The sequence below is a fragment of the Carassius carassius genome, chromosome 3 (assembly GCF_963082965.1).
Source record: "Carassius carassius chromosome 3, fCarCar2.1, whole genome shotgun sequence".
NCBI classification, from domain to species: domain Eukaryota; kingdom Metazoa; phylum Chordata; class Actinopteri; order Cypriniformes; family Cyprinidae; genus Carassius; species Carassius carassius.
The window spans coordinates 44,261,125-44,273,798 of NC_081757.1; the positions used below are offsets into that span (position 1 = coordinate 44,261,125).

Sequence of the window (12,674 nt, forward strand, 5' to 3'; positions counted from 1 at the left end):
ACTTGGACTCGAGTCGACTCGAGTCGCTATTTTTAAGACTTGTGACTTGACTTGACAAAAAATAAAATACTTGAGACTTGACTCGGACTTGGAAGTTAAAGACTCGGGACTTGACTTGACTTGAGACAGGATGACTTGAATGACTTGAGTGTTAATCACATTATGTTTTCAGTTTGAATATAAAATATATAAATTATTTTAAAAAAATAAAATTGATTACTCAGCTGGAGCGCAGGCTGAGAATCGCGTTGTCATGTCATGACATCATCAGTCATGCCCTCTCTACCTTACGCAGACCACGCCCACTTAGATCAGATATCACATCAACATCTCAGCTTGAGGGGTACTGAGGGTCATCGCTTTTGTCGTCAATAATTCGCGCCTAAAAACGCGTGGAAATCGCTAGTCGCGCCGCTTTCTCATTGTTTCCAAAGCGCTCGGGCAGTTGCGCCCCTGAGGCGTCGAGCGTGTCGCACCGCGTGTGCGTCGCGACCGCGTTGCTTCCATTATGAGCGCGCATACCGGTGGCGCATACATGGTGGGATAGGCCACATCGTGCTCGGCTTGCAGACAAGACTCTCGAATCTTATATTTTGCAAGTGCAATACCTTGTAATAGAGGTAATGACTTACGGATGTACTCTGAGAGAGAGAGATTGTGTGTGTGTGTGTGTGTGTGTGTGTGTGTGTGTGAGAGAGAGAGAGAGAGAGAGAGAGAGAGAGAGAGAGAGAGAGAGAGAGAGAGAAACACACTCGTGCTTCACCTGATGAAGGAAACCCAAACTGACTCCAATCACAACCCCAACATTCAGAAACTAATTGACAAAAAGCTGAACTATAATTATGATGAAAAATGAAAAAAATGAATTTGAGCTCCAAACCAAACTCCAGTGTTATTCGGCCCTAAACAGAACCACAAAACTGGCAAATTACTTATCACTCAAGCAATTAAAAGAAAGACAAATCCTTTCAAAATATCGACTCAGTGATCATGATTTGGAAATAGAGATTGGTAGACATAAAAGATCCTGGCTACCGAGAAAAGAGAGGCAAACACTGTGAGCTGAATCAAACAGAGGATGAGAAACACTTCCTTCTTGTCTGTCCCAAATAGAGCACTACAAGAGAAACATTCTTCCCACAGTTTGAAGCTTTGAATCCTTCATTCTTGTCTCTAAATGACTCGGAGAAACTACTCTATATACTTGGAGAGAATGAGACGGCAGTCACACTAGCTGCCAAATATTTATACACCATACACACAATACGAAAGGGATAATTTATTGTATTCAACTGTTTTATTTTATATTCTTAATTCTATATAATTACTATTATTAATATTAGAAATATTATCTGCTGCTGCTATTTTTATTGTATTTTATTGTAATCATATTTTATTCTGTATCTAAATGCTAAATTTGGCAATACTGTAACTCAAATGTCATGCCAATAAAGCAACTTGAACTTGAGAGAGAGAGAGAGAGAGAGAGAAAGGAGAAATGTAAGAAAGTTTAATGTTGTATGTAAACTGTGTTTGAGGGGAAGTTGTGGCCTAATGGTTAGAGAGTCGGACTTGCAATCGAAGGGTTGTGAGTTCGAGTCTCGGGCCGGCAGGAATTGTGGGTGGGGGGAGTGCATGTACAGTTCTCTCTCCACCCTCAATACCACGACTTAGGTGCCCTTGAGCAAGGCATCGAACCCCCAACTGCTCCCCGGGCGCCGCAGCATAAATGGCTGCCTACTGCTCCGGGTGTGTGCTCACAGTGTGTGTGTGTGTTCACTGCTCTGTGTGTGTGCACTTCGGATAGGTTAAATGCTGAGCACAAATTCTGAGTATGGGTCACCATACTTGGCCAAATGTCATGTCACGTCACATCGTTTGAGAGAGGGGGGGGGGGGGTGTTCAGAGAGGAGTCTGTTGGATGTTTAGCTGTTATCTGTTTTATGGACTCAATGTTGAAAATGTAAAACATTTCTGTTGGCAGAAGTGAAAAATAAATAATTTTATGAAGTTACAATTTTGTTTGATTCCATGATGTATTTTACTGAACATGAGTATTTACAATGCAAATCCAAATTATTTTAATTTACTGTTACCATCTTGTCTTTAACTTTATTAAGATCAGATTCTGCAGGTAAAAATTACAATAATAAGGTGACTTGACTTGGACTTGACTTGACTTACTACAGGACTTGACTTGACTTGACTTGACATAACTTGTGACTTGACTTGACTTGACTTGCCCAAGAAAAAAATACTTGGGACTTACTTGAGACTTGAAGGTTAAGACTTGAGACTTACTTGAGACTTGTACATGTGTGACTTGGTCCCATCTCTGTTATGCACTGTAGATGATGAGATTTGCAAAGCCTTTGCAATTTGACGTTGAGGAACATTGTTTTTAAAGTTTTCCACAATTTTTTTACGCAGTCTTTCACAGATTGGAGAGCCTCTGCTCATCTTTACTTCTGAGAGACTCTGCTTTTCTAAGACAACGCTTTTATAGCTAATCATGTTACAGACCTGATATCAATTAACTAGATGTTCTCCCAGCTGAATCTTTTCAAAACTGCTTGCTTTTTTAGCCATTTGTTGCCCCCGTGCCAACTTTTTTGAGACCTGTAGCAGGCATTAAATTTTAAATGAGCTAATTAAGTGGATAAAAGTGTAAAATTTCTCAGTTTAAACATTTGCTACGTTATCTATGTTCTATTGTGAATAAAATATTGGCTCATGTGATTTGAAATTCCTTTAGTTTTCATTTTATTAAAATTTAAAAAACGTCCCAACTTTTCCGGAATTCGGGTTGTAATTTAAAAAATAATTAAAATAATAAAATCAAGAGCAAGATCAAGTAAACTGTTAATACCGGCTATTATAATATCAGCATCAGGTAAGATTACTCACGTTCATTTATGTACTCAGTTTTAATTACATTTAATATAAAAAAGGAAAACAAGTTAAACTAAATGAAACACACATTAACATGGTTTTGCTATACTAGCCATTTAGTATTTATTGTGTAATAATACTAATGGCAATCATTCTGAATGAATGCAATGCACGCATACAGAGCGTGTGATCTCTGCAGCACAGCCGCTCCCACCACGCGCATCACGCACTGTGCGTAGGGCACCAAGTGCTAAGGGGGCACCAAAAATAGCCTAATGTATTTTTTTTTTAATGCCGGTATTATTTCATTAGCCTATAGAAATATTAGGCACATTTTAGCCATGTATATGTAACAAGAAAAGGGGGAACAAGAAAGATATTTAATAATTGCTCTAGTCTAGTCTAAAGGCAATCCCCCCCCCACCCCCCCCCCCCCCGTGCCGGATGGTCCGTTCCGGTTGTTCGCGCGGGCGGAACTTTGACAGATTTGAGCATGGCTCCGAAAAGACAGCAGGAGTCGGGTGCTGAGAAACGAAAGAAGAAGAATCTGCGAGATGATGCCCGTGCATCACTTTCAGGTAGGTCCATGTTTAATCATTCATAAATACGGGAAATGTGCTGCATGTGCGTGCCGCTGCTAATCGTAATGCGCGATTATATATAATATAATGTCATTATGAATGATATAAAGCAAACATTACTGTTGATTTGTGTGCATTATTGCAACTCATTCTATTATGCTTTATATTAGATTAGATTTAGATTTAGATTTATTTATTCATTTAGCAGATGCTTTTATCTAAAGCGACTTACAAATGAGAACAACAGAAGCAGTTAAACTAACAGTAGGACAACGATATGCAAGTGCTATATCTATGACCCTTCTCAGTTTAATCTAACGCAGAATTTTTTTTATTTTTAATGATAGATAAATAAGGAATAAAGGGGGAGAACTCCCCTGCTGCCATGCTTTCAGTTATAAATGTTTATAATATTTTTCTGGTATAAGATTCTTTGTTTGAATATTTTGTCTCTTTCTATACTGATCCTTTTTACTTCGTATTTCTAAATTATTGCAGGGGCAATGCTGAGATACATACGAGGAGGAGCACAAGGCCAAGAGGAAGATACAGATGACGAGCAGGAGGAGCAGCCATGTACAAGCAGTTCAGGCACACATCAACCCCAGCTGGACAGCAGGTCTGTAGACTCCACAATAGGACCAAGCCCTGATCAACCACCCTCATCCAGCAGTTTAGGCACATATACACAACAGATAACCACCACCTCTGAAAGCACAAGTCCTGTCATTGAGAGTCCATCAGCAGGTGACAATGTAGAGACCTGTGTGCCCCCTCCAACTGATCCTGCTTTTTGGCCGTCAAAAGTTTTAGACGCAGATCATGTTGAAATAGTACAAAGAGGCCCATTTAAAGTCCCATCAGATTTTAATTTTCCAAAGGGACTAGATGGCAGGGCGTTTCATAGTAGCCTACAATTCAAAACGCTCTCAAATGGAGAGAAAATCATGAGAAGTTGGCTTGTTTACTCACAACAGAACAATGCTGTGTTCTGTTCTGCGTGTAAGCTTTTCAGTTTGAAAGCTATAAAGCTGACTACAGAGGGCCACAGTGACTGGTCCAACATAAACAGTAGTTTGAGGAGTCATTTAGAGGCTCTTCACAGTGTCTGTATGAGCCAGACAATGGCAACTTCTTAAAGGAAGTGGAGCTTTTAGCCAGTTTTAATCCCGTGATGGAGAACCACCTGACCAAGATAACTGATGAAAGCTCCCGAACGCATTATCTTGGACAGCAGACACAAAATGAACTGATCCAGATCATCTCCACCAAAACATTACAAACAATCCAGACACAGATTCAGGAAGCGAAATATTTCTCCATTATTCTTGACTGTACACCTGATATAAGCCACAAGGAACAAATGTCCCTCATCGTGCGAATTGTTGATTTGATGCCAAAGCCAAATATCAAGGAGTATTTCCTTGGTTATATGGAGGTGGTTGAAACAACTGGCCTGAACCTGTCTACTGTCCTTCTAGACAAGTTGAAGGAACTCAGCATTCTGTTTGATAATTGCCGTGGACAGGCCTACGACAATGGAGCAAACATGAAGGGGAAAAAGCAAAAAGTTCAGGCCCGACTGCTACAACTTAATTCGAGGGCGTTGTTTGTTCCTTGCGCAGCTCATTCGATTAATCTTGTCATAGCTGATGCTGCTAAGTCATCCAGGGATGCCACTGGCTATTTTGGCTATTTGCAGAAGCCATTTTGTTTCTTCTCAGGAGCTACACAGCGATGGAGCATCTTGAAAAAACACGTCAACCTGACTGTGAAATCATGGAGTGATGTGAGGTGGGAGAGCAGGCTTAAAGGAACACTCCGACTTTTTGGGACTTTAGCTTATTCACAGTATCCCCCAGAGTTAGATAAGTCCATACATACCTTTTTCATTTCTGTGCGTTCTGTAAGTGTTATTTGACGCACCCACCGCTAGCCTAGCTTAGCACAAAGACTGGATGTAAATGGATACTGGTAGCATAGTAATCCCAATAAGTGACAAAATAATGCAAACATTTTCCTATTTACATGTTGTGATCTGTATAGTCACAGCGTGTACAAATAACAAGGCTATATGAGACAGAGACCATTTTTAATCGTATAAATACTGGGAACTATATTCTCACTAGGCGTAGGAGCACAGCTTACGTTACTTGGGAGGAGTGGCTACTTGGGCGGAGTGATTAGCGCAGCACCCGAGACGCACCGTGGTGAGGAGAAGAGAGTTCGCTCAGAGTTGGAGTAATAGAGTCAGCAATTACTAGATTTATAGTGTACAATCATGGGTGTTCGCTGTATTGTAAAGAACTGCGACAATAAACAGGGAGACCAGGTATTACTATGATGTTTCATAGAATTCCAACCACAAACGCTGACCTGATGAATCGATGGCTGCTTGCTTTGGGTATAGATCCAAACACACCTGTGAACACCATCACGAAGTATTTCGTTTGCTCTGAACATTTTACTGTAGACGACTATTTTGAAAAAATGCAAGTTGCCACACGGACCATGAAACGTGTGCTAAAGGATACAGCCATCCCATCGATAATAAAGAGAGAACAAATTGGATCACCTGTTACTGCGGTAAGTGTTCCATTATGTTTTGAGATGACTAACATTAGCCATACTGTAACAGTGTAATGCTAATGTAATATAACCGTAGTAGTGACACTATTACGTGAATAGGGGCTCCGTGTATCCGTTTTATTGTTATTGTGACACACTGTATGCAATGGCTATACTACAATTTCATTGAAATATGAATGATCATTATAACAAAATCACTTAACTTACTTGGTGGATAGCTGACCATTAGGTTCACTCGGCATGGGGCGTTTCTTCCAGTTGATCTTGTCACAATGGGGAAAAAAAAGACAACTGCCGGGTGTATTAGGGCAGAGAAATCCGTGTTCGTTCTGATTCTCCCTTCATCTTACAGCTTCCAAAGTTTGTAAATCCTCGTCTGTGTATTCTGGCTCAAAACTATATGGTTCTAGATCTTGGTTTGATACACAGTAAAATTCCTCTGAGTTTGACAATTCCTCAAAGTCAGCCATGATCACAAGTCACGTCTAGCTAGTAAGTCACATTTGTTTTGTTTACGGAACTATCAACAGGGCGTCCCGTGTGTTGCGCTAATCACTCCGCCCAAGTAGCCACTCGCCCAAGTAACGTTAGCTGTGCTCCTACGCCTAGTGAGAATATAGTTCCCAGTATTTATACGATCAAAAATGGTCTCTGTCTCATATAGCCTTGTTATTTGTACACGCTGTGACTATACAGATCACAACATGTAAGTAGGAAAATGTTTGCATTATTTTGTCACTTATTGGGATTACTATGCTACCAGTATCCATTTACATCCAGTCTTTGTGCTAAGCTAGGCTAGCGGTGGGCAGTCAAATAACACTTACAGAACGCACAGAAATGAAAAAGGTATGTATCGACTTATCTAACTCTGGGAGATACTGTGAATAAGCTAAAGTCCCAAAAAGTCGGAGTGTTCCTTTAAGAGTGTCACAGCTGCCAGAAGCCAAATTAAAGAAATCAGAAATGCACTCATCGAGGCTAGGCAAACTATGGAGGTAAATCAGTAGCTAAACTCGAGAGGTTGAAGATCTGAATGTGAGAACTTGTCATATTAATATTTGTATTTGTAAGTTAAAATTTACACTCACAGCTCTGATGTGAAGAGTTGAATCTTTCAATTTGCACACACAGACAATGATCAAAACACCCGTGTTTTGAATTGGAAGTTGTAGATTAATAGTCACAAATGTGTAGAATGACATTCACACAAAGAAAATGACATACACACATGTTTACGACATATTTACTTTTGCACTTTACTTCAGTTTCGCTGCACAACGTCAAGTCGGCACTTACAACCTCTAAGATCTGGAAGTACAAGTTCAAATCCTAGCGCTCTGACTTTTGCTACTCTTTTTGCGGTATTCTGTTGCAAAACTCACTTGTGCACTTGTATATGCAGATGTGAGAGAGCAGAGCTGTGGGCGGGGCTTTGGTGCGAATGAAGACATTTTATTTATTTTATGAACAACGCCAATTGTTTTCACTGAATATCCTTAGCTTTGACAGGATTTTAAGACACTGCATTAATTTTGCCATTCAGGTATTATCTAGTAGACAAATAATGCAACATATTTTATATGTATATCCCACTGCATATTGCAGAGTAAACTCGCTGTACCAGAGCATGCTTTGATCTCACCGCCACGCGGTCACGTGGTTCATGGAGCTATCAATAGTACTAAACTGAACATTTTGTTAATATGCTTGAAATGTATTAATTGGGACAGACAGCAGTTTCATTATATTTGCAGCGATTTCTAGTCATTTGTAACACATAAAGTGCATTGATTATGCATGGATTACTACATTGACTAATGACTATGCGTTACAATAGCATTTTATACTGGAAAATGGAACAGCATTATGTTCTCATACTGCTCCTTGGCAGTTAAATGTGACTAAACAATTAAGAGTAGCTTTTAACCAATAAAATAACTGTACTACATGTTAACTCAGTCCTGTTTAGTTAATTTGAAGAGATCATGGTACTAAATAATATGTGCAATAATTATGATCCATGAATGACCATTTGAAATATAACATTTTCTAATATGGTTATTTATACTACAATAACTGTAGTATTTAGGTTTAAATTCCAGTGCAAAGAGGCACGCTTTAAATTAGAGGCATATTCATATGCAATTCCATTGCTTAAACACTAGATGGCCTTGTTGATGTTTAATAAATACATGTATTTAGCTCTACTAGTTGCTCAAAACAGTATTTCTGGTCATAAGTGCTTATTTTTTAGGTTTTGCTGTTTAATGTACATTTAGACACTCGATTTTATAAAATAATAATAATAATAATGTTGCATTTAAAAAGGTTCATTACTGACAAGCAAATTAGGAATTTAACCCAATGAAGATGTTAAAATTATTTTTACAAAACATAAAAAAAATAAAAACAGCATTATATTGCGACTCTGATAGAGTGATATGCAGTGGGATATACATATAAAATATGTTGCATTATTTGTCTACTAGATAATACCTGAATGGCAAAATGAATGCAGTGTCTTAAAATCCTGTCAAAGCTAAGGATATTCAGTGAAAACAATTGGCGTTGTTTATTGGTCGGGCATCGACCAATAAAATGTCTTCATTCGCACCAAAGCCCCGCCCCCAGGTCTGCTCTCTCACATCTGCAAATACAAGTGCACAAGTGAGTTTTGCAACAGAATACCGCAAAAAGAGTAGCAAAAGTCAGAGCGCTAGGATTTGAACTTGTACTTCCAGATCTGAGAGGTTGTAAGTGCCGACTTGACGTTGTGCAGCGAAACTGAAGTAAAGTGCAAAAGTAAATATGTCATAAACATGTGTGTATGTCATTTTCTTTGTGTGAATGTCATTCTACACATTTGTGACTATTAATCTAAAACTTCCAATTCAAAACACGGGTGTTTTGATCATTGTCTGTGTGTGCAAATTGAAAGATTCAACTCTTCACATCAGAGCTGTGAGTGTAAATTTTAACTTACAAATACAAATATTATTATGACAAGTTCTCACAATCAGATCTTCAACCTCTCGAGTTTTGCTACTGATTTACCTTTATAGCAAACTGTCAATGACTCAGTCGCAAAAATAGAGGCTCAAGCCCTGGCAGAAGAGGTGGCATCTTTTAGATTTCTGATCTGTTCTGTTGTCTGGTGTGAAATTCTTACGACCACTAACCAAGTAAACAAGCTTCTGCAGACTAGTTCAATGCAGCTTGACATTGCTGTCAGGCTCATTGACAATGCCAAAACCTCCCTCTCCAGATACAGGCACTCTGGATTTGCTGAGGCAGTGTCATCTGCCAAGGAGCTTTGTGAGGCCATGAACATAGAGCCAGAGCTCAAGGAGAAGAGGCTCGGGAACACAAAAAGGCAGTTTGCATATGAGACTGCTGACGAGCCCTTCAGTGATGCCCTCAAAAGGCTTGAGGTAACATTTTTCAATAGTGTTGTGGACTCAGCTTTGATGTCACTGCAGGAGCGTTTTGAGACCATGACCCAGGTCAGAGACAAATTTGGAGTGCTGCTCGATTTCAGCAGAGTGCACGGAATGTCCAAAGAGGACTTACAAAAAAAATGCATTGAAGTGCAGAAGACACTGACTGAGGAAGGAAATTCTGATATTGATGGACTTCAGGAAATCATCAACTGTCCCCATAGACAACTGCCTTGGAGTTGCTCACATTTCTCCATGAGAATAGCCTTCAAGAGGTGTATCCAAATCTCTGGGTTGCTCTTAGAGTTGCATTAACTCTCCCTGTTACAGTTGCCTCTGCTGAGCGAAGTTTTTCAAAACTAAAGCTCATTAAAACATACTTGCGTTCAACAATGGGGCAGGAACGTCTAAGTGGTCTTGCTGTCATCAGCATCAATGGTGAAGTGGCTTAGAAGCTGTCATATGATGACCTAATTAGTGATTTTGCAGCGAGGAAATGCAGACGTGTGGTTCTATAGAGCCTCCCAAAACTGGTGGAAATGCTTGATCCAGACAGAATAGCATTATGGCTCCCTCAAAATGTATGCCTTTGGTTTATTTTGACAACATTTGGTCTAAGAAGATTTTGCACTTTACTTGAATGTGTGTTTTTAGCTGTTCTACATAGCCTACTGTGTTTATAAAGTTAGTAAAGTTGTGACTTTTAGTCCTCTAAATTGTTGTTTTATTTAAGAAGACTATTCTTGTTTGTACTTATTGATGATTATTTAATTTAATTTATTCAAAGTGACATTGAATTTGCATTAAAAAAAAAGTCTGGATTATTTTGATATTTTTTTTTATTTTGCTAATCTTTTTACTGTTTACAAAGTCAGCAAAGCTGTGAAGATTTTACTTTCTCTTTTTAGTGTTCTTAAGTTTTATACTGTGATGCTGTTGTTGTGTTATTGGTATTGAGTTATGTTTGGTAATAAAAAGTTAAACTGGCAAAAACAAACGTTTTTTTTTTTTTTCGGGGTCGGGGTGGGGGGCATCATAAAGGAATTATGCTTAGGCCACCAAAATGTCTAGCAGCGGGACTGGGAGTAAGTGTAAAGTCATGGTGCGTCCAGCTCTCTTTCTTTTCTAAAGAAAACACAGGCGTTTCGTCTTAAAGAGACGAGCTGTGATAGCTGAAACAAATTGCAAAATTAACCTGTAAATTCTGCTGAACAAGCTTGAATCAATGTCTGTGTAGCGTCTTCTTTCAGACAGAAAGGAATCGGTGTCTCTCTATTTGAAACGACAGTATGAATATGTGATCCTTGCAGAAATATTGACTGTCATTGCAACGTATTTTTTGTGAGTGAAAATCTTTGTAATAGCGATGCTATGAAACTTAAATGGCAGAAAGATTCTGAAAGCACCTGACTGAAAGAGACCCAGTATTGATGTACAGTCTACAGTGGTCGTATTAAATACAGTGATTATATTGGTGCAAATATGGTCACCAGGGTAAATGGGAATACAGCAGGGGTGAGAAGGAAAGAGCTGGAGGTGTGAATCCCCCTCATGCACTGAACTGATGAAGAAACCCTGCAGGACACCGATCTGGAACAAACCCAGGACTCTTGTGAAGAGACTCTGTTCAGGGTCCATGGACCGTCTTTATATCGGTCTTTCATATGAGTAGATTATAATAGAATAGAAAAGTAAAGTTTGAAATAAATACTATAGACTTAATTGAACAGGAGTAAATTGGAACTGAGAACAGAATAGATGGAATAATAAAATTAATTCATTTAACATAGTTTTATAGATGAATAAAACAGAGTAGGAGTGAACTGAAATATTAAATCAAATTAAATATTTGTTCACCAACGAACAAATTACTTTTCTGTGGCTTCCACGTGAATAGAAATGTGTGTGTGTGTGTGTGTGTACACTCACCTAAAGGATTATTAGGAACACCTGTTCAATTTCTCATTAATGCAATTATCTAATCAACCAATCACATGGCAGTTGCTTCAATGCATTTAGGAGTGTGGTCCTGGTCAAGACAATCTCCTGAAGTCCAAACTGAATGTCAGAATGGGAAAGAAAGGTGATTTAAGCAATTTTGAGCGTGGCACGGTTGTTGGTGCCAGACGGGCCGGTCTGAGTATTTCACAATCTGCTCAGTTACTGGGATTTTCACGCACAACCATTTCTAGGGTTTACAAAGAATGGTGTGAAAAGGGAAAAACCTCCAGTATGTGGCAGTCCTGTGGGCGAAAATGCCTTGTTGATGCTAGAGGTCAGAGGAGAATGGGCCGACTGATTCAAGCTGATAGAAGAGCAACTTTGACTGAAATAACCACTCGTTACAACCGAGGTATGCAGCAAAGCATTTGTGAAGCCACAACACGCACAACCTTGAGGCGGATGGGCTACAACAGCAGAAGACCCCACCAGGTACCACTCATCTCCACTACAAATAGGAAAAAGAGGCTACAATTTGCACGAGCTCACCAAAATTGGACAGTTGAAGACTGGAAAAATGTTGCCTGGTCTGATGAGTCTGGATTTCTGTTGAGAAATTCAGATGGTAGAGTCAGAATTTGGCGTAAACAGAAGGAGAACATGGATCCATCATGTCTTGTTACCACTGTGCAGGCTGCTGCTGGTGGTGTAATGGTGTGGGGGATGTTTTCTTGGCACACTTTAGGCCCCTTAGTGCCAACTGGGCATCGTTTAAATGCCATGGCCTACCTGAGCATTGTTTCTGACCATGTCCATCCCTTTATGACCACCATGTACCCATCCTCTGATGGCTACTTCCAGCAGGATAATGCACCATGTCACAAAGCTCAAATCATTTCAGACTGGTTTCTTGAACATGACAATGAGTTCACTGTACTAAAATGGCCCCCACAGTCACCAGATCTCAACCCAATAGAGCATCTTTGGGATGTGGTGGAACGGGAGCTTCATGCCCTGGATGTGCATCCCACAAATCTCCATCAACTGCAAGATGCTATCCTATCAATATGGGCCATAATTTCTAAAGAATGCTTTCAGCACCTTGTTGAATCAATGCCACGTAGTTTTTCTTACGTGTTTTTTATCCGGAATTGCTAATGCAACCTTTTCACACCACAGACTGAACAAAATTAATCATTGCTTGGTTATTGGTCAACAAAGTATTGATAGT

The 12,674-nt window shown here is 39.5% G+C and overlaps 1 pseudogene; it reads left to right on the forward strand.

The window, feature by feature from the left end:
- Positions 1-3,385: 3,385 nt before the first annotated feature.
- LOC132113230 (uncharacterized) overlaps positions 3,386-12,674 on the forward strand; it is a 28,689-nt pseudogene continuing 19,400 nt past the window's right edge.